Genomic DNA, 21,682 nt, shown 5'->3' with positions numbered 1-21,682 from the left:
TATTTAGCAGCTGGATGAAGAATACATTGGAAAAAGGAGGAATTTGAAGTAGGGAGATGAATTGGGAGCTTTCTGTGATAGTTTAAGCAGGACGTGGTAAGAGTTTGAATCAGTCTTGTGATTGTTTGAGTTAATACAAGGGAACAAAAATAATAAGACTTGGCAAATGATGGAGGAGTCGATGTGAGAGAGATAGAAGAGTTGAAATTGTTTCGATATTGCTAATGAGTGCCTTGAAGGATGTGGATATTCTCAAATGAAATAGGGAAAGGAGGAGGAGAAATGGATTTAGGAGGGAAGATGAGTCCTTTTTTATTTGGAATTTTGAGTTCTATTTGAAATCTATAGCATCTCAGTAGTACTGGACTTGGCACTCTCTTCCAATTAAAGATGTCTAGTAGGTGGTGGGTGAGGAGGGATAGGAGCTTAGGAGGTTTGGATATACAGATTTGGGAATCATTTGCATTAAGATAATAATTGAATACATAAAACTAATGAAATTACTTAAGAGAGACCTTGTAAAAAGAGAAGAGAAAAAAGTTCTGAACAAAGGAGACTTAGGAGGAATAGACAGACTGGAAGGAAAGGAGAACGAATTTATTTGCCTTTGTGTTATGCTTCCTACTAGATTGCATTCTATTAGGGGAGGCTCAATTCATCTCTTTTATCTCAGACTGTGTCTAGCTGAGTGCTCTGTGCACAATAGGTCCTTAATAAATGTTTATTGAATCGACAAGGGCAAGAGGCCATGCAGGCCCTGATGGGGCAATGAAATGGGGAATCTGGGGCTTGGGAAGCGATGGCACAAAACTCCAGGGAAAAAGTAGAACCGTCTTGAATACGGGGGAAAAATTAAAATCTTCAGCTGCTTCACAAATTAGCCTTGAACCAACCTAGGCAACTTGAATATCTGGGCAAAAGTTGAAACAGAGGACCCCTGCGGTGGAAAGGAATACAGATTGGAGTGAAGAAGAAGGTAAGGGGAGGTCTCGCAAGAGTGTAGAAATCAGGGCTGTGAGAAGCAGCAAGAGCGAAGGAAGGAGTGATGCTTAAGAGCACCCGTTACTCAGGATGAAAACAATACTGTCCTAAAGCCTGTCTGGCGTCCTTGGTCCCAAAACTGCACTGACCTCCTGGCCTTCCAAATCAACCACTCTTTAAGTAGTTGTAGTCATTGGGACACCACCATGTGGCGGATGGCGTCACCGTGACGCCATGTCCTATCAAAGATGTTATTGGCCAATCAGAGGACCCTTGACATAGATTTCCTCCCCCCTCCCCTCTTGGCTGTCCCAGTTCTAGGCTGCCCCTTTGCCCCCAGAGAGTTCTTAGACCAGGAAGGGGGCGGGGGCCACACCTGAGGCCCCAAAACCCTGCCCCTCTGCAGCGCTCTGGCTCCTCCGCCCCACCTTCCCAGCCGTGCCGGCGATAGGCAGCGGCTTAGGCCAATCAAGGAGCTTTCCGGGCTCCGGGGCGGAGTCTGAACGTCAGAGTTGCCCCGTCAGTGCAGGTGGAGGCCCAGGGCTCGGGCAAAGTGGCCAGCGACTCTTAAAGGGAGACGGTGCGGAGAGTTAAGAGTCCAGCGCGGCCCGGGTCGGCCCGGCGCGGCTCCCCCCGAGCCTCGCCCAGCTTTGTTCGGGCCAGGTGAGCCCAGGACGCTTAGGTTGGGATGGTGGCGAGCTTTTGGAGTCCTCGGGTGGGTAAGAGGGGAGAGGGTGCGGGCCCCAGGGTGTGTGGAGAGTCAGGAGTTCAGAGCCGGATCATGCGGGCGCTTGGAGGGCAGAGCCTAGGGGCAGGGGGCTTGAAGGGCGTCCGGGAGTCCGGAGAGGGGGCGGGGAACCCAGGCTAGGGCTGAACGGAATGAGGGAACAGCTGGAGGGGGAAGGGGCGGAGCTGCGCAGCTGGCTGCTGTCTCCCTACCCCTGCGGAATGGTGCACCGGGTAGCCGCCTCTCCTGGACTTAGTCTCCACAGGGCAGGCTGGAAGGTCCGGAGGGGTAGATCCGGCCCCAGAGTCAGCCTACCCCGCTCCTCGCTGCCGTGCTCCCTGGGCTTATGTAACTGACTTTGAGTCTGGGGAATGTGGGAGCGGTGGGGGGAGATAGAGCGCACGGCTCACTCCTTCTGCCGCTACGGACAAAACTAAACGGGAGCGCACCTCTGCTCGCCCTTGCTAGTCCCTCTCTCTCTACTAGGGTCTCCACACCCGGAGTCACACTTCCGCCCCTTTCACTTTGCACGGTCCGAGTTTGGACCCGGAGATCGCTTTCACTCTCTCTCCGTAGGGGTCGGGACCCTTCCGAGTTCAAGGTTGAGCTCCTAGGCCAGGGCCTGTTAGTGGGGAGGGGCCGTTTAAGAGTGACTTTTGAAAATTCCGGGGGTGGCGGAATGGGTGTTGGGAAGCTGCACTGAGCCCCAGGGCTTCCCTATTTAAGGGAGTCGCTGTGGAGCCATGGAGAAAACATACATCTTTTCCCTGGTCGGGGTTTGAGGATCACCGTCTCTTAATAAGGCCTGGAGGAGAGGCTAAGGGTTCCTGAGAGAGTGTCCTGAAAATGGGGAGAAAATGAACATCTCCAACTATTCACAAATTAACCTTGAATCAACCAGACTGAAAAGTCGGAAGGGCTTAAGAGTTATTACTTGGAATTGTTCTGATCAGAGGAATGAACCTTTTAGGGCTGAGGTCTTTGGTCCCTAATCTACCCCTTCCCTCAGCTCCTTCTGCCCATTCCCTGTTGCTGGCCCGGATCAGTTTGGCAATCCCTCGATCACTTTTCATCAGGGTTTCTGCTTAGAGTGGGGAAAACTGGGTGTTGGAGTATCTGTGAATTCCTTCTCGAGTCTCGGGATAGGTGGGGCTGAGGCTGGAAATCAGTGATCAAACCTTTAACCACCTCTCTCCTCAGTAGCCAATCAGGTTAGTTCCTATTTATTAAACACCTCCAGGGTACACCGCACTCCTGACTAACGAGTGAAAAAAATTTCTTCCAAAGAAAAAATTTCTAATCTTTAGAACTGGACAAATTGTCTTGAATTAAGGTAGTGAGTTTCCCATTACTAGAAGTCTTCCAAAAGAAACTAGGTGACTATTTGTTGAGGATTCTGTGGATGAATTATTGGTCAGCCTATAAATTTCCTTACAACTTGGAGATAAGATAACTAGAGGGACTGGGTTTGGGTGGGAATTGAGATTTAACTGGACTTTAGAGGTAGCATGATAGAGGAAGAGTACTCTAACATGAGGGGAGAAGGATGGAGCAGAGTGAAATAATAAGGGGATAAGTCAAGGCTAAGCTCTGTCCTTCTGCGACCTTGGGTTTTCTCTCCCTGGGCCTCAGTTTACTCCCCTTTCTAATGAAAGATTTGTATTGGACTTTTTCTTTGTCAAATATTAGTTCTGGTATCTTATGATTTTTAAGATATGAAAAGAAGGCAGAGGCACTAGGAGTGGGGCTTGCTAGCAGTGGAGAGGGAAGAAGGTGAATAAGAGATTGGCAGTCAGAGGGAAGAATTTTTTTTTGTTTGCTGCCGGGAATCTAGAGGGCATAATGGGAAGAAGCTAGAAGCTGTTAAATATAGCTTTCTACATTTTTGTTTGAGGTGAATGCAAAAGGGGAAAGCTCTGGGGACTCCACCCCCTTCCTTCAAATTTGCAGTCTTTAACGCTGAGACATTATCAATTCCCCTCTCCTCACTCCCTCCCCTGGCAGCTTCTGGAGAGGCAGGGTGGGGTTCTGCTTGGTCTGCCTGATTGTGCAGGGCAGAGACAGGTTCTCCTGACTGGTTTCCCAATTCTCTCTTGGAGGTCAAATAGGCATATCCACTTCTTTGATTCTTTGGTCCCTGATTCTTGTTCCCCTGCCCATATAACTAGTAAGGGCAAAACTAAGTTTATCTTCTCAATTCATCTAGTGCCTCCCTCCAGCTTTGTTTGTGGCTTCCTGTCCCTCTTTTTTGTTTCTGTGGGATCCCATTACTGAGTCTTTGCCAGCTTTACAGCCTCCTATAGGTTCAGTTTAAGATGCCAAAGCATCCTACCCCCTCCTTGCCTGCCCACTCTGGGTGGAGCCTCATGGGAGGAGCTGTGGCCTCCCCCATTGCAGATTGGATTGGGGCCAGTTAACTGCCATGCACTGGTGATTCTGAGGCTGGATAGTCACTGACCATGTGAAGTCAGCAGGGTACTGGCAATCCACTAAACCGAAGAATGGTCAGAGCCTGGTGGATTCTAGGTGGCAGAGAAGGAGTCTAGTGCTTTCAAGTTTTCCTGATCTTGGTGGGGGCCGTCTACTTTCCCCAGGGTAGAGTATTGAATTACTTACAAAAGGAAAACCGGGGTTTACTATGAATGTGGGTAGGGTTTGTGTTTGTATGTATAATGTTTGTTGGGGGGGGGGGAGAGGAAAAGAAGGAAAGGAATGGGAAGTGGAACTTCTCTACTTCTCCTGGGGAGGTGAAACTCGCTTTCCTTCTCTGGGGGAGCCCTCTCCATACTGTGAGGGTGATTCCAAAGAAGGATTTCCCCAGGGACTCAGCATCTCCTTCTCCTACAACTCCATCATTTTTCCGTTCTCTTCTCTCCCGCCCCTCCCCTTCCCCCAGCTCCAAACGCGACTCAAGGAATCTGCTCCGAGTCAACTCTTAGCTTAGAAACTCTAGGATGGGGGAGATCCAGCAGGAAAGGGAGTGGGGGTAAGATGGGGAGGGACTCTAGCTCTTGGTGTACTTAGTCTTCCCTAGGAGTTCCCTAAGGCTCCTGCATCTTGGGGGGAATTTTCTTCTCGAAAGCCCAGTTCCTGCGGCGCTGGGGCGCGGCTCTGACGCAGTCCCCGCTGGGGGAACCCGGGACAACCCTGGTGAAGGAGGAAGCTCGCTCTTTCGGGGAAGGACTGGTGCCCTCGGAGCCCTGGGTCCCTCTTCGCTGCAGCCCTTAGCCGCCAGCCCCATTTCGCCCTCCCGCGCTCTGTCGCAGTCCTGGGATTGATTGGGAGTCTCCTAGGGGCCCATCACGCCCTCTCTCTGGGAGGTCAGGGGCGGGGTCTGGAGGGGGTGGAAAGCTGGGCACCGCTTGGTGCGCTTGCTGTCCGAGAGCTGGGAGCTGCTCCCCTAGCGGCCTGGATTGACCGACCTGGTTAGGCTCTCTCCAGCGGAGGGGGCGGGGACGGGTTGGGCGCTCTGCCACACCTGTCCCCAGCTGGGTTTGCCCGGATCCTCTCTGCCGCCTCTGTCTGGCCTGCCCAAGCTTGCTGCAGTGTCTCATTAGGAAGCTGGGCGAAGTTCGGGGCTGAGGGCTGTCCCCTCCCAGTCTCAACTGCAGGATCAGGCAGGGGAATTCCAGGGACTCTATCTTGGGGTGATGGTTGGAGGAAGGAAATTAGCATGATTGAAAGGAGGGGGAAGAAAAAAAGGCTGCGACCCGATTGGGATTTAGGGAAATAGCTTGAAGTTGGGGAACAGGTCTGAGGAAAGGAAAAGCGAAGGAAATTTCTGTTGATTTGATACCAACGAAAATCTCGACTTTCTGCAAAACACGTGGAATTTTGGGGAATGGGGGCTATCTGTAAGGCACGCGGAGTTAAGTGATCTTGTCTACAGCCATCATGTGTCAAAAGTTCGATTTAAACCTAGATTTTCCTCAACCTTAGGCTGCCTCTCACACTGGTACATAGTAGGTGTTTAATAAGTGCTTGTTGGGTTTGTTGACAAAGAAAGCACTTGCTATTATAAGCAAGAGGCTAATTGTTGTACTCACCTCTTCCCAAGTGGAATGTTAAACAGGTGTCAAATTTCTTTTGAAGAATTTAAGATCTTGGAACAGGAATCATTCCATTTTATGGTTTAGAAAAACAAATGCAAAGTGAGGACCAGGAGAGACCAGAATCTCAGTTTGCAGACCCCCAGACCTCATGATATTGTATGCCCCTGGTGATTTCCCTTAGAAGAGAATTACCTGCCATTTCTAACTCTATATTTGATTATCAAAGACTCTGGGAAGATTAATATAAGTTTTAGAGCTGGGAGAGACATTGATTGGTCTAGTAGTCCAGCTCTGTCATTTGACAAGTGAAGCTGCAACTGAGAAGAGTTGGAACTTTTCCATGAGCACAAAGGGGGTCAATAGAAGAGCTGGCATTTGAATCTAAGTGCTATGAATTCAAATTCAGTGCCCTTCCTCCATGCCAAGAGGATGACAAATTGTCCAAAAGATGTGCTACCCAACCCAGAAGTTGGTGAGGGTCTAAATCATAAATCACCTCTATCTAATCCTAATCCAATTCAACCCAGTTTAAGTAGCCTTTAATAAATCCTTACTGTGTACCTGACACCCTTCTGGTGATAAACATGCAAATAATATCTTTTCCTGACTTCTTGGAGTTTACTTTTCCCCTAGGGCTGACAGCCTATATTCAGATCAAATATTAATTGATTTTCCGGGGAGGGTAAACGTGGACTTTAAGGGTGGGTATCACAAATGACTTGTGTATTGGGTGGCTCACCAGTTTCTTTTTCTTTTTCATGTGCTTTTGTGATTGTTCAATGGATCTACATCTCCCTTCTTGGGGCCTTGTGACCTCGCTGCCTCGGTTCTGGGTGAGTACTGGCTAAGCTAAACAGCTTAATTAATCCAGATATAGGGCAGGAGGGAGGTGTTGCTGTAGGCTCAACCTTGGGAGATGACTTTATACTGGCTGAACTTGGAGGGAGGGGAGTCAAAAGACAAGGAAGAGAGGACTAAACTCGTGGCTTTTCTGCTCTGGAGCTGGTCATGGACTCTAGCATAACCAGTGACTGTTAGTTCTTGTCTACCTAGAGGAACATTTGAACCTCTGGAAAGAGGGTTTGAACAACTAGCTGGGGAATATTTCATTTCTGCCGAGTTCTTATAGAGTTTGTATATCCATCTATCTTGCATGGGTGACAGCATTCTGTATTATACAGAGAGCTGACCTCAAAACCAGGAACACCTGGGTTGAAGTCCAGCCTCTAACTCTTAATGGTTGTGTGACCATGGACAAGTCTGGTTTTCTCAGTGCTGGAGGCAATTCTTTGAAATCAAAATGTGGAGGAGGTACCAGTTTACACAGGTGAAGGAAGTTTCTTCACCTGGGAGTTCCCCCCATACCAGTCAATCAGTCAACCAGCACTTAATTTAGGAGTTACTATGTGCTGAGCACTAGGAGTAGAAATAACAAAGCAAAAAATAGTCCCTGACTCTGAGGAGTTTACATTCTAATAGGGAGAGAAAATACCATATAAAAGGAATTTATTCAAAGGAAGAGTCGAAATGATTGTACTCTGTTCTGGGGCTTGGTACTTAGTTCTATAATCCATAGTCCTTCTAGGAGGTGATGGCTGCTTTCCCCTCCTTCCAGAGCTTGCTTATTTAATCTTAGGCTTTACTTATGGAGGAACCTCCTGATATAGAAAGGTAGCATGGTACCTTGGAAAGATCAAGAATTCTGCAGTCAGAGACTTGGGTTCAAATCCTGCCTTTGAGGTTTACTTGCTACCTGTGTAACTTTAGGTGAAGACTACCTTCCTGGGATTCAATTTCCTCACCTGTACAATGAGAATAATATCTTCCTGGGTTGTTGGGAATTGTAAAAAGTGCTAAAGACAGTGCTTAGCATATAGTAGGTTTTATATAAATGCTTATTCCCTTCCCTTTCACTTTTCTTTCTTCTAGAATGTAAACTCCTGCCCAGGGACTGTTTTTCATTTTTGCCTTTGTATTCTCAGAGCTTAACACAATGCCTGACTTTTTTTTATTTTTTTATTTTTATTTATTTATTTTTTTGGTATGTCAGTCCTGATTTTATTTTAAAACTTTTAAATTTATTTTTTTCTGATTATATATGTATATTTACTTTTTAAAATACACATTTCTTTATGAATCATGTTGAGACAGAAAAATCAGAACAAAGGGGGAAAAAAACCACAGGAAAGGGGAAAAAAAGCAAAAATGAAGTGAACATAGCATTTGTTAATTTACATTCAATCTCCATAGTTTTCTTTCTACATACAGATAGTGTTATGCTATCCAAAATTTATTGGAATTGCCTTTGATCACTGAATTACTGAGAAGAATCAAGTCTCTCATAGTTGATCATCACACAATCTTACTGTTACTCTATACATTGTGTTATTGGTTTTGCTTGTTTCACTCAGCATCAGTTCATGTAAATCTTTCCAAGCCTTTCTAAAATCAGCTTGTTCATCAAATTTTTTACAGCATGATAATATTCCATTTAAACCTTCACTTACCTTAACTTATTCAGCCATTCCCCAGCTGATGAACATTTACTCATTTTCCAGTTCTTTACTGCCACAGAAAAAGCTGCTACAAACATTTTTGTACACGTGGGTCCTTTTCCCTCCTTTATGATTTCTTTGGGATACAGAACCAGTTTTGAGTGCTTGACTTTTTTGGGGGGCTTATGTTGATTGATCTATTGAGGAGCTATAATAGCTATTTGGAATGCCTGAAGGGTCATCTGGAGGAATAGTCAATAGACCTTTTTTTCCTTGCCACCAGAAGAGAGAATTATGGATTCGGAGGGAAGTTTTAAGGAGGCAGATTTGGGATTTATTATAAGGAAGACCTTTCTTACAAGTAAAATCATTTAAAAATGAAATGAAATGCTTCAAAAGTTAATGAGGTCTCTGTCTAATGAGTGTTCAAGTAGATGTTGATTGGTCACATCATAAACTCTGGTGGGATTCATTCTTCAGGTGGATGATGGACTAAATAAATTCCAATGCCTCTTCCAAACTTAGGGTTCCATGATTCTGGGGGCACTGAATGCCAGTTGTTGGCCTGATGGCTTTTCTAGACTCTGGGGAGATGTGAGAAAGAATTTCTTCAGAGGAATGGTGGGATAGATCTGGGGCTGAATTCCAGTACAAAAACTGGTCTTCCAATAACATTGTTATTTCTCAAAAAGGACAATGGCATCAGGGAGGTGATGCCATGACAAGAAAATGAATTGAATTTAAATGAGGGAGATGGGCAAAGTCACCTGCCTCACTTCCTCCTTTTCTAATACTTTAGGAAAGGCAGAAGGACCATCCTAGAGAAATAGGAACATATACTTACCTTCCAAGATGTAAAATGGCAGATGTGAAGGAACCTTAGCCATTGACCAAATGAAGGAAAAGGAATACAGATATGGGGTCAAATGACATGGGTTAGTCTCTGTTCCTTCTCTATTATTTATACAGGCTGTCTTCCACCATAACCTGGAGCACTGACTCTTGGCCTGTGGCTCTAGACTTCTTTGGTATCCTTCCATGCTCAGGTCCTCATAACCTTTCCTCAGTCCACTGCCCTTAGTGCCCATTCTCTCCTTCCCCTCCTCCTGCTTCCCAAATTACTTTGAATTTATTTTGTAGTTACTGATCTCTCTATCTCTTTTTTTCCTTCTGTAAAAAAGTAAACTCCTTTGTTTTTGTATCTACTGTGACCAGGACACAATAGCCATTGAATAAAGGAAGGTGGAACTGGTTTACTTATTACTTATCTCACCTAGAATAAGTTATTGTCTTATTTTTTGGAATTCAGTTTCCTCATCTTGAAAATAATCTAGATGATCTCTAAGGTTTATTCTTGACTTAAATCCTATAACTAGTCCAAATCTTTTCATTTTGCAGATGAGAGAAACTGGGGGGGTCAGCGTGGGAAAGTGACTTGACTAACGCCATACACAGTTGTAGTTGGTTTTGGTACCTAGGGGGTCTTGATTTGAATTAACCAATCAATCAATATTTATTAAGCATCTACTATGTGCTGGGGGGGAGGGGGACACTAAATGGCACAGTGGATAAAGCAAAAAAGTATGACAGTGTGACCCTAGACAAGTTATTTAACGACTGAAAACTGGAGAAGAAATAGCAAAACACTCCAGGATCTTTGCCAAGAAAACCCCATAGACCAGTGGTTCTCAAAGTATGGTCTAGAGAATCCTAGGGATCTCTGAAACCCTTTTAGAGGATCTACAAATTCAAAAATAGTTTTTATTTCCAATATGGTAAATGTCTACAAATATAATCCAGATAAAAATTCTTTGGAGAGATCCTCAATAATTTTTAATAGGATAAAGATACTGAAAACAATAGTTTGAGAACCACTGCCATAGACAGTTGGGTTACAGGATCACAAAGAGTCAGTCACCACTGAATAATACAATGTTCCAGGCACAGTCTACATTCTCCTTATAGGTCATAGCAAATAGTGTGCTGAGAGTCTTCAAGACTGTGTTCAAATCCTGCCTCAGACATTTGAATCCTGGGGCTAGGCCAAGACTATGGGCTTTCTTTCCATTTAAGAGGTAACTAGACCAGGTGCCTGGTCACTTTTGCAGGGCAAGGGGGTACTGCCAAAAGCAGCCTGGTCTAACAGGTTTGCTTGGGGGAAAGAGTGCCAGGAGGTGGGAGGGGTGTCTAGGTTTTTAAAAATCTGCCTTTTCAAGTTGTGGAGAGTTTGTGGGTCCTTCTCACTTTTATTTTCTTTAAAATTTGTTCTGGTATAACTGCCACTTTCCAATAGCCCCCTTCCTTCCCCAATTCTCTTGTGAACAGAGAAGGGTCCTAAGTTGTGTGTGTAGATTTTTACATCCACTCATTTACTTTCACTAAGTCTTCTCCTGCCCTCTTTTCTACATGAAAGTAAATATGTTCTACTTTGCCATGCATATAAGAGATGAATTTTTCATAAAGAAAACTTTTTTGTATATATGGCGTTTTTGGTGTTATAAATTTTTCTTTGTTCAACTTCTCAGTTTCGTCCCCCCGAACAGTTCCTTGGGTAATATTTCAAGAAGATAATATGGTTATTTATCATATATTCTTTATGCCCCCTTAATAATTTTTTTGTTATTTCTCTCCCTGCCCCCCTGCCCTCCCAAGGAGATGAGCACACCAGATTGGGACAGATCTACAACATCACAATTCAATCCAACATATGTATTATCTATTTATTTATTTTTGAAACACCTCCCCCCCAAATTATTTCATTTCAATAATATGATTCATATTAGCAAATGGCATGTAAGAACACAAGAAAATTTAAATATTTTTAACTTATTCACAGCTTTTTTTTTGAATCATTGGTGGAATTTATCTTTGAAAATTTCTTCATCTTGTCCATTCTTGTGTATTGAAAAAAATAAAACTATCATTTTTTTCTTTTTTTTCTTTTTTTTTTTTTTTTACTGTCTCCTGTAAAGTCGTATGGTTGAATTTCCAAGTTCCAAGAAAAATCTGGGATTCTGGATTTCATTCCTTACATTTATTATCTGTAAAACATTGGTGAGGTGTTTTTTTTTTTTTCTTAGCCTCATGCTTATCATTTGGTAATACATTACAAACACTAGATAAGTCAAACACTACCTGAGTTTCCCAACAAGGATTTGTTCTTGCTGCTGCTGCTGTTATTGTTGCTTTTTAAAGACAAGTATCCTCTTTGAGTGATGAGCAACTTAACAACGGAGAATAGAGTTCTTGGTAAACTGAACTGAAGTTAGAACATGAAATATCAGAAGTCCTGGCCCAACATATATTTATTAAGTGTAAAGCTCTGTAAGTAAAAAAGAAAAGTCTTTGTTCTCACTAGGGTTCATTACATGTAGGGGATATTGTATGACTTAATGTCAATAAAAAGTAATTTCAAGATGAGTGTTAACTAGGAAAACCAGGAAAGGCTTCTTGGAGGAAGTAGTATCTAAGCTGGGTCTTAAGTGGTCATTTAGTCTCTGTGTAAATGTCTCCAGTGAGGAAGTGCTCACTATCTAGTCTGCTCCAGGGCCTTTGATTGAGGGTTTGGTTGTGTGATTGGTCCAATTACATTCCTGTTAGGGATGCAAGACAGTACAAGATAGGGACTTTTAGAAGGGCATTCTAAATACCATGCATCTCCAAATATCTTCAACAGCTATTCCATTCATGTTGCCTTCATACTTTGAAGTGACCCCCTTCTGCTACTGCCAGGAATCCACTTGGCTCTGAGTTGCCTCTTCAGTGATGTGGGAATGGATCACAGAGATTACTCTAAAATCTTCAATGACTCTTTGTTGCTTATTGGAAAAAATGGTAAACGATTTAGGCTGGCATTCAAGTACAATCTGAATCCACTTACCTTTCTATCCATACCTCAAACTATTCTTCTCTAATAATAATAATAGCTAGCATTTACATAGAATTTTGAGGCAGCAAGGTGGTATAGGGGATAGAATCCTGGACCTGGAGTCATGAGCTTGTTCAGTTTTTTCAGTCGTGTTCTACTCTTTGTGCCCCCATTTGGGGTTTTCTTGGCAAGGATACTGAAATGGTTTACTATTTCCTTCTCAGGTTCATTTTGTAGATGAGGAAACTGAGGTAAACAGGGTTTAGTGACTTGCCTAGGATCATATAGCTAATAAGTATCTGAAGCTATATTTGAACTCAGGAAGGTGAGCTGATGAAACATTCAATCTCAGCCTTAGCTAGGTCTGGCAATCTATTTATTATACCATTTAGCTGCTTCTCTCTGAACTCTATGCTTCCCCCTACATTTTCTATGTTATGCTCTTTCCTTGCTATTCCTCTTCCCATTCCCTTCTCCTCCCTCTTGCTATTAATGATATCCCACCTTTCTTATCATACTTGATTCAACTGCCACTCTCTACAAAGCCTAGTCTGATGAACATAGCTTCTAGGAATTAGGAGACCATGGTCCTGTTGTACTTTGTCCTGGCCAGCCCACAATGGGAGGAATCACTCTGTTCTGGATGCCACGGTTTTTGAATCACATTGATAAGGTGGAGGGCATCTGGAGGAGGGCAGTAGGATGGGGAAGGGCCAGAAGTCTATGTCCTATGAGTACATATTTAAGGAATTAGGGAATATTTAGTCTGGAGAAGAAAAGGCTTAGGGAGTGGAATTTATACCATAACTACCTTTAAGGGCTGTCAGGCAGAAGAAGCATTAGGCAGATACTACCAGGGGACACTAGGTGGTGCAATGAATAGAGCATTGGATTTGGAGTCAGGAAGATCTTAGTTCAAATTCTGCATCAAACACTAGATATTGTGCTGTTAGAATAAATGAGAGAGCTGCTGAAATACACGGGAGCCACATGACAGTGGCTGCTGGAGATCTAACCCAGAATGGATCTCCTCTTATGAGAGGATGCTATGAGGAGACTGAGAAGCTGTTGCATTGTCTGACCTCTCTCCTCTTCCCTCCACCTCCAATTTATCTCATTCCTAGTCTGTAATACCTATGTCAGCAAAGGCTGCCCTGCAACTCCTTCAGATGCTATGATCCACAACTATGGAGGCTCTTGGAGAATTGACCTGTCCTTTAACATTGTATAATCATGATATGTCATTTAAACTCTGTCTGTTTCCTCACTTATAAAAATTGGGGATAATAGCATCTAGCCCCCAAGTTTGTTTTGAGGATGGCATAAGATGATATTTATAAGTGATGATGATAATGATTTTGATGAATCAGAAGAGAGAGTTAGGAGCAATGGGTAGCAATTGCAAAAAGACAGATTTAAGCTTGGTGTTGGAAAAATAATTACTTAATGATTAGAGCTATCTTAGGTGGAATAAATGGGTTGCCTGGGGGATGATTGGATCCCAGATGAAAATAGGAGGTAGCTTGAAAGATAACAGCACCTCCCCTCTCCCCCCTTTTAAACGCATGAATATATTGAGGCTCAAACACATATTAATCTGCAGAGGCAGAATTTGAATACAGGTCTTTTGATTTCACCTCCCCACTCCTACAGTATTTTCTCTGATTGCAGGTTCTCTCTCCTTGGAAGTTTTTTGGAAAGGATGTGGTATAGAGGGAATTAATTCTTGGTCAGGTATGGATGAGTAAGATTAGAAAGCATCTGAGGTTCCTTTTAATCCTGAGAGTCTTCTGAGTCTGTGATTTCCTGCTTCCCTTGGTCAGTTAGGACCTTCCTTCCACCTTCAGATCTAACAAAAACATCATTCTCCTCTCCTACCTTGTGCATTTATTGTATATTGTTTCAGTCAGTCAAGGTGACTTAGTAAGTGCCTACTATGTGTCAGCAGATGTGCTAAGCTCTGAGAATACAAAGACAAAAAAGTCTTAAGAAGCTCATGGTCTCATGGTGGTAAACACTATGCGAATAACTATGCACAAAAAGGTAAGGTGGAGATGATCAACAGAGGGAAAGCATAGCATTGAGAGAGTTCTTGTAGAAGATTTTAGCTGAGACTTTAAAAAAGCCAAGGAAACTTGTTTTTGTGTTATTGTTAATTGTGCATGTGAATTGCAGCTGTGCAACTTTGTAGCTCTTGTGGTAAGGATTTGATGTAGTGTGAACATTTTGGTAACTTTTTAAATGTTCATTGATATTTTCTTTTTCTTAGTGACAAATAGTATTTTTTGAAAGGAAGAAAAAGTCATCATTGAAAAAGTCCCAAAAAAGGTGTAATGCGTAACACCTGTATGTCTCTGTGAAGAGCAGGTTGGACCTATCTTCTCACATGTCTTCATCTGATAACTTTGTTAAATTTACTTTATTGTTTTTGGAGGCATTTGGGATCAAGTGTCTTGCCTGAGATCACTTTGCTAGTAAGTGTTAGAGGCCTGATTTGAATTCAGGACTCTTGACTCCAGGCCCAGTTCTCTATCTGCTGCATCATTTAGCTGTCCCTAATACGTTTACTTTAGATTGATTTTTTTGGTGTGTCATTGATCTTTCCTTTCACATTCACAGTAATTACTGTGTATATTGTTTTCTTGGCTCAAAGTACACTTTTGATACACTTCTTTGAAATAAACTGAATTATACAACTGCCAACTAGAAACTTCTCCTGGTGCCTCACACTATGCCAGGTATTTAGAGAAAGGCAAAATCACAATAGATAGGGCAGGAGTAGATACTGCATATTGGCTTGCAAAATATTTTTCTTCCAAATCGTCATACCATTAATAATCAAGCTGTTAAATATGTAGCCAGCACTGGGTCAGATATAAGTATAGCAGGAATTCAGAAAAAGGCAGAGAAATGGGAGTCCATACTTTTTGGGCAATTAACAGTTGTCAAAGCCCTCTCCCTATTAAAATGTAAGGACAAGGACTGTCTTTGCTTTTCTATTTACATTATCTGTGCTTGACATATAAACAATCAATTTATAAATTCCTTCATTTATTTATCATTCATTTATTCATTTGACAAATTAGATAAGGGGATGATTATTATTATTGTTTTCAGTTTTTATTGTTATATTTTTAATATCATCATAGTTTTCTCTAAGGTCTCTTCCTTCCTCCTCCCAGAGAGCCATTAAAAAAACAGTATTTTAAAAGGTAAAAACAGAAAAAAGAGAGGAAATTTAGCATAACCGATAAATATATTTTTAAAAAGTTTGACAATCTGTGCAATCTATGACATCAGGTTTCCTACTTCTGCAAAGGGGTGGGTGGGAATGACTTCTTATATCTCTTCTTTCAAGACATGTCTGTTCATTATAATTTTATGGTATTGACTTCTGATTTTTTCCATGATTTTCATTGTCGTGGTCATTGTGTATATTGTTTTCTTGACTCTGTTTACTTCACTTTGCATCCATTTATGTACATCTTTCCAAGCTTTTCTGTATTCATCCTTTTGTCTTTTCTTACATCATAGTAATATTCCATTGGGGGCAGCTAGGCAGTGCCATAATGCATAGATGACTGGATCTAGTCAGGAAGACTCTTCCTGAGTTCAAACTTGCTCTAAGATACTTACTAACTGTGCGATCCTGGGCAAGTCACATAACTCTTTTTGTATCAATTTCCTCCATAAAATGAGTTGAAGGAAGAAATGGCAAACTGTTTCAGTATCTTTGCCAAGAAAATCCCAAATGAGGTCAGGAAAAGTTGGACCCAGTGAAATGACTCAACAACAAAATATTCCATTGCCATGATGTACCCCATTTTGTTTAGTTAATTGATGGACACCTACTTTGTTGGAGGAATCTTATGATACCTGTTTTTACAGATGAAGAAACTTTTGTACTCAAGTAAGTAACTTAGTGACTGAACAGGACATGAATCCAATTTTTTAAATCTAACTCAAATGTTTCCTCTTCTATAGCACCACTGTCTTTCAACAGAGTAATCCAGGCTTTTTGAGCAGTGGAATGACATGCTCAGCACAATGGACAAATCACTAACTCTGCCTGTTTCCTCATCTCTAAAAGGCTTATTCAATCGTGTCTGACTCTTTGTGACCCCATCTGGGCTTTTCTTGGCAAAAATACTGGAGTGGTTTGCCATTTTCTCCTCCAGTTCATTTTACAGATGAGGAAACTGAGGCAACAAGGTTAATCAACCTGCCCATGATCATATAGGAAGTATCTAAACCAGATTTTAATTCAGGAAGATGAATTTTTGTGACTCCAAGTCCAATGCTCTATTGACTGTGCCATCTAGTTTTCCCTTTAAGTGGGGGATAATAATATAGTACCTCCCTTATGGGATGTCCATAGGTCCAAATGTTTTGTAGATCCATTGCAATGAATAAGCATTAAATTTGGACTTGGGGATCTGCCTCTGCCCTTCCCTACTTTTGTCATCTTGACCAAGTAACTTAAATGCTCTTTGCTCCAGTTTCCCAGTCTTATAAATGGGAATTGGATGAGATGTTCTTCAAGATACCTTCCAGCTCTAGACCAATGTTTTTATAAAGCTTAAATATGTGATATAAACATTAACTCTCAGTAATCATTGATTGAAATACCGGGTTAGGGGTAGAGCTAAAGTCTCCATCTTGGCCAGAAGAAGCTCCTGGAAATGGTAATAATTTCTTGACCTTAGCATTGTTTGATCTGACCACACTAAGTTCTTTTAGCCCCTCCTGGTTCACTTAGAGAGGGGAATCCTGTACTCTTGGCAATGAAGTAGGGTGGTAATTGCAGATAATTATGGTCATAGTCACCAAAAAATTTTGTTCCACTTTGTTAGGTAGGCTAAGTCTTCCACCCCACAGAGGAGAGGCAGCCTCATCCATAGGGAGTAGGCAGGCTCCAACAGATGAGGCAATAAACTTTTTATGCAGGTTAATGATGATAATGATAATAATAATAGCTCATATTTCTATAGTGCTTTAGATTGCAGAATATTTTAGAAACATAAAGCATTTTAGAGCTCATTTACTCCATTGTGAGGTAAAGAGAATAGAATGTTTATTTTTATTTTATGAAGGAGGAAACTGAGACTGGTTAAGTAACATGCATAGAGTCCCACATGCAGGGGAACTCAAACTTTTTAAATAGCGGGCCAGTTCACTGTCCCTCAGACTATTGGAGGGCCAGACTATAGTAAAAACAAAAACTTTCTTACGTGGGCCTTTAAATAAAGAAACTTCATAGCCCTGGGTGAGGGGGATAAACATCCTTAGCTACCGCATCTGGTCCGTGCGGCTGTAGTTTGAAGACCCCTGATTAAGAGGAAGGATTTGTATCTAGATCTGTTGACTGTAAGAACCATACTCTGAGCTACTACATTTGGGAGATGAAAAGACAAAAAGAAACAGCTTCTGCTCTCAAGGAATTTAGTTTCTACAAGGGAGATGTATGACATACACAATACACTGCATGGAGCTTCCCTTATTAAACTTTTCTTTTCTTTTTAGAGAAAGTTGACTTGCCCAGGATCATACAGGTAGTAGTTTCTGGGGTCGAATTTGAAATCAGGTTTTCCTGACATCAAGGCTGGTGTTATATACACTCATCATTTAGTTGCTCTTCATTAAGTTTGTTTTTCTTCCTATTACCCCCAACCTGATAAACAACCCAGGGGATTACCAGAGTCTATGAGTCTGTATCTCTGACCTGAGCTGAATACAGAGGAATTCTGTATTGGAATTCTCCAATAAGCTTGGAGAAAAAGTGTGAATCTAGTAGTTAAGTAATAAAGTGTCCAGCCTGGAGTCAGGATAATCTGAGGCCTTCTTGCTTATAAAATCAATGAGTCTGATCAGTTTGGAAGCAGCCTAGACATCTCTCCCTCATTTTTTGACATTCCCTAATCTAAGTTTCTTCTAGCTCTGGCATTCCATATAGTAAAATCATTTTTAATCCTGACACTCTCTGTTCTTGAAGCCCTTTTCCAGCTCTGACATTCCATGTTCTAAGATCATTTCTGATTTTGACAATTCAATTTTGATGTTCCATCTTCAAGGGTCATTTCCAACTCTGATGTTCTGTATTCTAAGGACCTTCCAGCTCTTAACAGCCTATGATTCGATCACAGTTGAGTTTCTTCGTCCTTCTATTAGAGTCCCAAGGAGCTACAGGTCTGGGAGAAGCTAAAGGTTAAGGAAGAAGCCCCCAGATCCCCATTAAGCCCTGGGCTTGGCAGAGTGTGCCAAACTAAATGGCCCAGGAAGTTGCAGACAAAGCATTAGAAAGACAGTGACAGCCGTGAGACCCTTAGCTAATTGTCTCTAAAAAGTCTGCCTGGTAGTAGGACAATTTCCTAATCCCCACATACCCTATGTCTTCAGATTCCCTTCCTGAGTAGAATCTGGGTGCAGTATGGCTTCCAGGAAGAGAAAGAAATATTGAGAAAAAGGTCTTTGTAGCTTCCTTTTCATGTAGCTTGGTGAAAACCATGTGAAGGAAGCAGTGAAAGCTTATGAAGGACCTCTGAAGGTTATGTCCATGTGTCACTAAGCTTAGCAGGACTGGATTCCTGAGCCTCTCTGGTACTTAGTAACCTGTACCTCCTCCCATTAGCCATGGCCCAGGGCCTTTGAAACTGGTTTGTCTCAAATTTAACTGAGGGGTCAGGGCTTTTTGTTGGGCCCTTTTCCTGCTTACAGCTACCCATTGAGCAAAGATGCTTAGAGTTCCCTAGGAGGTGTGGACAAAGTAGCCTGAGAAAATAAAGTGCAGAATTCTGGGAATAAGATGACCTCTGTTCTATTCTGGGTCCCACAATGAACTTTCACAAAGATTCATGGCATCATAGATTTTGAACTAACCCAAAGCTTCTTAAACTTTTTCCACTCACAATCTCTTTTTGCCTGAGAAATTTTTATATAACCAGGTATATGGGGTATATAAAATAGATATACAAATTAAACATTTAATGCCACATTCAGTTGAGACCACATATTGGATTGTGACCCACAGTTTAAGAAGCTTTGAGCTTTTTTCAAACATATAATAATAATTATAATTCTGTGATCCTACATTGAGTTGATACCCTATATGGGGTTGTGACCCATAGCTTAAGAAGCTTTGAGCTTGGCAGAGTGTGCTCAGCTAGGGAGCCCAGGAAGTGGCAGACAAAGCATCAGAAAGACAGTGACAGCCATAAGACTCTTGGCCAATTGCCCCCAAAAGGTCTTTCTGGTAGCAGGATAGCTCCCTGCCTTAACCCTAAAGAGGTGGTCTCACTTCTGACAATAGCTTTTGAGAGGCAATGTGATATAAATATATAGGTCAGTGGGCCAAGAGTTAAGGACACCTGGATTCCAATCCTTCCTCAGTCTCTAAACCAGGGGTCCGCAAACTTTTAAAATAGGGAGCCAGTTCACTGTCCCTCAGACTGTTGGAGGGCTGGACTATAGTAAAAAAAAAAAAAAAAAAAAAAACCAAACAAAAAAAAAAACAACTTTGTTTTGTGGGCCTTTAAATAAAGAAACTTCATAGCCCTGGGTGAGGGGGATAATCGTCCTCAGCTGCTGCATCTGGTCCGTGGGCCATAGTTTGTGGACCCCTGCGAGTCTAAACTGTCTGTGTGCTGCAAGTAACTTAATCTCCCTGTACCTTAGTTTTTGTCTTTGTCAAATGACAGAATTGGCCTCTAAAGACTTTGAAACTATGAGTCAAGTTCAACATCTTGCCCCCATTTTATAGATGAGGAACTGAGGTTAGCACATTTAAATGATGTTCTGTGTTCTGAGGGCCCTTCCAGCTCTAATAGCTTATGATTCAATCACAGTTGAGTTTCTTCCTCTCTCAGTCCTTCCATTAGGATCCCAAGAGAACTATTGCTCTGGGTGAAGGAAAAGGTTAAAAAAGAGTGCGCCAAGCTAGGTGCCCAGGAAGTGCAGACAGCATCAGAAGGGCAGTGACAGCCATGAGACCCTTGCCCAGTTGTCAAGGTGAGACAGGTAGCCTTACCAGGATATAGACTCAGAGTCTCTGTGTTCATCCTTACGGTTCTGTGGTCCCGTATACAGTTTTCTTATTGTTCTTTCTCTGGACCTCTGCTTCCCCATCAGTGAAATGAGGGGCTTAATCTAGATGGAGAAACCAGTTTTTCTAAGAGTCTTTCCAGCCCTGTTGTTCTCAGACTTTTTCTGACTTTGTGATTTCTTGAGATATGTCACTCCTCCTCTTCCCTCTGAAGCTGGTGGGCCGTGGCCATGCCTTTTCTTCTCAGAGGACATGAGCTACATGTTCTGGGCTCCCGTCTGCATCTGTCTATCCCACAGGGAGCCACAGGGGGGCAGAGTTTTCCTTCTCCACTTTCCCTGATAAAAAAATACTGGGCTTGCCTTGGTCAGCTCCCATCTAAAATAGCTCCTGGTACATCTCTCCTCCCTGAACCCCTCCCCACAAGGATCTGGGGTTTCATGGAGGAGGGGGTGTCCTTATCCATTCAGATCACGGCTTGGCCCCCCTCTTTCAGGAAATAGTTTCATGACTTGGACTGGTGTCCAGCAAATTTAGGTCAGGCAGTAGATGTGCTTGTCTATCACCGGGCCATCCTTGAAGACCTTTCAGCTTGGCAAGATCTCCCCTTGGGTAACCTTGTTTTCTAATTTTTTCCTCCCTCCCTTCTCCCCATTTTCTCCCCCATTGTTAAACATGCAATTCTATACAGATTTCCACAGTTATCATTCTGCACAAGAAAAATCAGGCCAAAAAGGAAAAAAATGAGAAAGAAAACAAAGTACAAGCAAACAACAACAAAAAGAGTAAAAAAATATGTTGTGATCCACACTCAGTTCCCACAGTCCTCTCTCTGGGTGCAGATGGCTTTCTTTATCACAAGGCCCCTGGAACTGGCATGAATCACCTCAATGTTTAAAGAGCCATGTCCATCAGAATTGATTATATAATTTTTTTTTTAAATTTTTATTTAATAATTACTTTATATTGACAGATTGATTATATAATCTTGTTTGTACAGTGTTCTCTTGGTTCTATTGAGCTGATTTTTTGAAGGAAGCCAGGGAAATCAAGAGACAGCTAGATGGTGTGGTTCTGGGTCTGGAAGCAAGAAAACTTGAGTTCAGATATGGTCTCAGACACTTACTAACTGTGTGATCCTGATCAAGTCACTTTACTGTTTTACTTTTTTATCTGTAGAATGGGCTAATAACAGCATCTATCTACCAAGATTGTTGTGAGGTTCAAAAGTAACTCTTAACAGTGCTCAATGCTAGCAATTTCCTATAAGAGAATGGAGAATATTACAAACATGGGGGAGATGTACATAGTATAAAAGTACAGGGATTGGAAATAGCTTATCATTTTCAGGGACAGCAAGTAGGTCATTAAAGCTTGAGCATGGTATGGTAGTAGTGGAAGAAGAATAAAAGGTAAGAGGACTAGAAAGAGGAAGGAGTTAGGTTGTGAAGAGCTTTAACAAACAAATGCATTGATATTTTGATTCTGGACTGGAACTCACATTTCCTAAGATTGTGTGTC

General features: G+C 42.2%; 1 protein-coding gene across 3 annotated transcripts in view; it reads left to right on the top strand.

Moving 5' to 3' along the window:
- The first annotated feature begins 1,486 nt into the window (after positions 1 to 1,486).
- The window catches only part of EPB41 (erythrocyte membrane protein band 4.1), a 210,157-nt gene continuing 189,961 nt past the window's right edge, over positions 1,487 to 21,682 (top strand). Inside the window, exon 1 of one of the 3 annotated variants that reach the window (XM_051988017.1) lies at positions 1,487 to 1,644. The gene's annotated coding sequence lies outside the window, so the exon portion shown is untranslated. Of the gene's footprint in view, positions 1,697 to 21,682 lie in introns of all 3 variants that reach the window. The other 2 variants (XM_051988006.1, XM_051988019.1) reach the window with 2 other exon arrangements.

Source organism: Antechinus flavipes, chromosome 3 (assembly GCF_016432865.1).
Source record: "Antechinus flavipes isolate AdamAnt ecotype Samford, QLD, Australia chromosome 3, AdamAnt_v2, whole genome shotgun sequence".
Classification (NCBI taxonomy): Eukaryota; Metazoa; Chordata; class Mammalia; order Dasyuromorphia; family Dasyuridae; genus Antechinus; species Antechinus flavipes.
Note: the sequence above shows the minus strand (reverse complement) of the source record. Positions and strands in the feature narration are given on the sequence as shown.